Below are 5,281 nucleotides of genomic sequence, written 5' to 3'. Positions count from 1 at the left end.
TGAGGGAGCGCCGGGCCCGGCCCCGCGCGGGCCTGGGCAGCGCAATAACGAGAGCGAAAAGGAAGCGAGTGACACGTGTTAGGAAGCAAAAGCACCAGCAGGGATTTCTTCCTCATTAATAACAGTGAAACCCACGCTATTCCCTTGAGAGGGGAACCTCGGCTTTTCGTTTCAGTACTCTTCCACACTCTGCAGCACTGAGGGCACCGGCTGATGAGGCTCAAAATCGCAAAGCTCTTAAGTAATTAATTCGCCATATAAATTATGGAGAAGAAAAGGGCTCATTTTGCTGACTCCCCGGTTTTTTGGTTTCATATGACTGCTTGTCTTGGTTGAAATTTCCACTGAGCGATTCTAAGCCCGGTAACGAGGGGAAGGAATGGGCCCAAAGTGCATGGCGGTTAATCAGTAGTTACTGCTGTTAACGCAGTGGTTACTAAGTAGTCCTTGCTTTAAAACCCCTAACAATCATTTATTCAAAAACAGAGGCTCAAAAGTCACAAGGGGCTTTGATATTGTCAGTGCATTTTTTAATTCGCCTGGCTTCTTGTACTGAAGGATTTTTTAGTTAAATAATGTGGTGCAAGTATCCTAGATGAGATATGAGTGTTCCCAGGTTATCTCATTGTGGAAAGATGCAGATCATCTTCAATGACTCTGAGCTTTCACTTGTTTCTTGTTTTTATTAAAACAATGAAATGTAGCTTCATGTTGCGTGGAAGAGTAAACAAAAAAATAGGTCATCTTAAGGAAAATTTTCAAACAGTATTTTAGCACACACAAAAAAACCTTAAGTTTGAAATAATTTTTTTATCTGCCTGACAAATCTGCTGAACTGAAAGAGGACACCCACAGCAGCCCTTACCTGCATCTCCCTGCTCTGTGCAGTGCTCAGATACACCAAGAGCAGTTTCTGGATCTCCGCAGGGAATGGGCACAGCCCGAGGCTGCCAGAGCTCCAGAAGCATTTGGACAGCGCTGCCAGGGATGCCCAGGTTGGGATTGTTGGGGTATCTGTGCAGGGACAGGAGCTGGATTCAATCACCCCTGTAGGTCCCTTCCGACTCAGGATATTCCATGATTCAATGATTCTTCCTTTGGATCTACCAATTTTCAGCTTTTGTAACATTTACAAAACTGATAAAGCCTCCTACAGCAGCCTGAAAATGAACCTGACTGCTCTGAGTTTCCTGTGCTCCCACCATGATTAAATGCTTCTCTTCAGCGGAAAGCTGTAACTTATTGCTCACATGTTCATGCAGTAATTTCAGAAATTCATATGCATAAGCTGAAGTGGTTTAGGAACCATGTAAATGAAGGTGAAACAATTAACAGTCCTGCAGGAGAAGATGTCCCTTTCACTCCATGTTTTCTAAAAACAAGAAGGAATACCATATTGAAGGTAGTTGACAGGGCTGGATATTAAGTTGAATTGAGATTTAGATTCTACTTTGGACTGTTTGATTATGCTGATGAACTAAAGTGATTTATAATTAAAGGAAAAAATAATAGAAATGCTACTCGCTGATGTGATCTGAGAAAAGAAATAGTATTACTCAAGCTTGCAGTATTTTTGCTTTTAGGAATATCTAATAAAAATGGCAAATTTCTGTAGCAACGTTGCTTGGTTGCCATAGTGCTCTATGTTCTTAATTTGCATTGAAAAAATTAGAACTCGGGTTTCTTTAAATAAAACTCAGATTTGGTATTGACTTTGCTGATTATAGATGAGCAAAGTTTAGGCCAGTGCCAGAAGAAAATCCTTACCTGGATTTATTAGAAAATGAGTCTAATTCCAGATATTGTATTAAGATAAGGTTAAAATGTAGCAAATCCTATATTTAGATTTTTTCAGGGAGCAATTTCATCTGCTGACTTGTACAGTCAGCAGCTCTGGTTTTCTTTGGAAATACGTTCTTGTACTCATTTCTGTGTTCTTATGTAGGCCAGACTGCACTATTTGGGGTTTCCTTCTTTCCCATGGAATGTTATTTTTCCCCCTTGCTTGTTCGTTTGGACAACTAGCTGTGGCTACTTTGGTGCAATTTAAACATCTTCTGCTTCCAGAGGCTGCAAAGAGCTGCCCCTCATCCCCACTGCCTTCACAGCAGGTGCTAGCATGGATTACTTTCCGTGACCTCGTTGATATTCGTGAAAAGTCTGGGACTCCTGATGCTTTGTAAACATTTCTTGTTTGGGGACACACAAAGATCAGAACCACCAGATATCCCTAAGAAAGCAAATAATAAATTGGACTAATGTTTCTGATAAATAGCTAATCCTTTTGTCAAAAAGCTGACCAGTAGCAAAAAGTTTGAATCTAAAGAAAAGTAGTAAACTACTACTAAAAGTAGTTTCCTAGTTTTCAGAAGTTTTTCTGCAACAGAGACTCAGCCTAGTGATACAGATTGGAAAACAACCATAGATCCAAAGCCTTTGGAAACTTGTGAATGGCCAACATGCAAAGGAAGGTGGGTCCTTTGAATGAATTGTCTCTCTGGCCCATCTTAGTGAACACAGACTGAGCTTTGTGCTTTTTGCACAATAAGCTCAACAGTCTAATAACCAGCTTCTGGAGAGGAAACACGGCACCAGCCCACAAAATACCCTCCTGCTGAGTGCCATTAAGAATGGATGTATCTGCCTGTGAATAGTGACATTTCATCTGCTGTGTGTGGCATTTTGGATTTTCACAAAAGGCAAATTGGCACCACAGATGCAGAAATCTCTTATTATAAACAAACAAAACCCACAAATAAATGAAGAAATGAAGGAGGCTCTAGGTCTGTTAGAGCAATTGCATTTTCTAGTTTGGTTACAGCTGTTTCCAGTCTGATCTTCCTAAGTAATCTAAACCAAACCCTCAAATGCTAGAAAAGAAGGCAAGCTGCAAGAAACATTGATGAACAGAGGTAAACACCATGCACAATTGTAGGAAAGGTGCCATTCCAACTCTCCAGCTGCATTTAGCCTCTCCTGTTGCAGCAGAGGCTGAGTGGCATCTGGAGTTGCAGGGGTTAACCTGAAGACCCAGTTTAAGTCAATGTAATGACACCAGTGCAAAGGTCTTTCCAGCTGCTGTAATGCAATCTGAACTTCACATGGATCATTTTTATTGGATGTTGCTTACAAATTGGTTTAAGTTAAACTGAAACAAATGTTCATTGAGGTTCTGTGCCACTGTAAGAGTAAATTTACATTTCTTGGGGCAGTGTTCAAGTACAGGAAAGTCTTGTGGCTTGGGAAGAAGTGCTCATGTGTAAAAAAGTGATTATATTCCTTTCCTCTCTCTTCCTCCTCCAGCAGACAAACAGGGTGAGCTGGCTCCTAAATTGCTGTATTTAATATTCCACTATGTTGATATGAAATGAAATGATTTGCATTACTATGTTGCTGTTCACAACCTGGAGTAAGGTGCTGAAATTTTACTAAATTTCAAATGTGGTGCAAGTAGCAGCATAAATGGGACATCAGAGGAATGAAAGTTCCCCGCCTTACAGCTGTGCAAGTTGGGAATAGTTCCGTGCAAGTCAGTCAGGTTCCCTCATCTGCTGTGCTTTCCTCAGGGTAAATGAGAAAAAGTGTGAGCTCCCCTCTCCACCAGGCAGAGTAGAGACAGTGGTCTGATGCTCGGTGCTGTTACTAAATGGTCACTTCTGCATGCAGAGGAATTCAGAGAGGAAAACAGCTACACTGAGCTATGAGATAACATCCCATTTTCCTCAGGCTTATCTCTGTTTTTCTCCTGAAATGCTCTCTTTTTTATCTTTCTGACCCTTGAACCCTGCCAAAAGCACCATCTGGTGCTGATGTACATTGCAAAACTTTTCCCCTGATGCTTATATGTGGATTAATTTATACTCATCATGAAATGTATCATTATAAATCTGCTACATCATAGCAACTGTATGATGGAAACTGCCTAAAAATCTTTCTGCTTGCAAGAGTTGGGGGAAAACCCCTAAGCTGAACTGTAACCACAGCTATTAACATTTAAAAGCTAAAGTTAAGAGAGTGTGCAGTTCAGCAAGCAGAGGATAGCCCTGCTCAGCAGTGAAATGAGGAACAAGAAATTGTAACTAGTTTATCGAGTTTCTTTTGTCAGACCGACTTTTATCTGAGAAAGGAGTTTCAATGACTACATACATAAAGCCAGCAAGGGGTTGTCAATTGCAATCACTCATCTCTTTAAAAATTATTATTGTCAGAGTTAAATTCTCTCATCTGTTGTATTTTGACTAAATGGGCCTTAAAAATTATTTTAAGGATTGTGGCAAGAAATAGGAGGAACGCCACTAGGTGGCATTTTTAATCCAGCCTTTACAGCTGTGCCAGTTCAGTCGCTGTCCTAAACGTGAAGCCTCTGTTCTCTCAGTCAGGACAGCTCTAATCCCAGGAGAAGGTAAGTGAATTCTTGCTGGAATAATTACAGTCAACTCCCATTTTTCCTTCAACACAATTGGTTGTTGTTGGATAAGGATAGCTCATGTTTTAGAATCATTCAATCTCAAAATAAATGAAGTGCATTAAATAGGTTTTTATACAATACAATAGTTGTGGGTTTTTATTGTCTGATCAGGGTCTCAAGAAACAAAAAAGAATATGCAAGTCTTCCTTTTATATTTTACTTCACCGTGGTAAAAAATTAGATCATGTTCTTCCCTCCAAAAACTGAAAAAAAAACCCCCAACCCAAACAATCAAGAACCCCTGTAAGTAAAACCAAATTTATTTCTGAAGGAAGGTACAGTTCAGTTTCTCCCTGGAACTGAACACCTCAGGGTAATGCAGCACTTAAAGCTCTTTGCAATAGCTAAGCTTTTACAAGAACCTCGTAAGCTAAACATTATCCTTCTGTGGTTCATGACTAAACCACCCTCAAAGAAGCTTAAGTACTGTGTGCAAGGTCACAGAATGAACACATTCTGGGCATAAATAAACTTTTTTTTAAATTGAGGGGTTGTAGCTGGGGAAAACTGGACAAAGTTTCAATGCACAAGCCCTCTACCTACTGCAAGAGACAGGGAGCAGAAACCTACTCCTATGCTTAAAATGAGAGGGAAACACTGAAAATGCTGATTTTGACCTGCTCTGTGAACACCTGTACTAATATTAATGCAGCAGTACTGGGATAGCTTGACTGTGCAACATATGGTAAATAAGATTGTTTATATTTTAATCAGGAAAGTATTTTAAATTTGCCCCTAATAATTTTTTTTTTGGCTATCAAAATGTAAGGTTTTTCGAAAGACTTTTTACATTTTAGAATGCATCTCAATGTA

Source organism: Corvus brachyrhynchos, unplaced genomic scaffold, assembly GCF_000691975.1.
Source record: "Corvus brachyrhynchos isolate BGI_N302 unplaced genomic scaffold, ASM69197v1 scaffold66, whole genome shotgun sequence".
Taxonomy (NCBI): Eukaryota; Metazoa; Chordata; class Aves; order Passeriformes; family Corvidae; genus Corvus; species Corvus brachyrhynchos.
Note: the sequence above shows the minus strand (reverse complement) of the source record.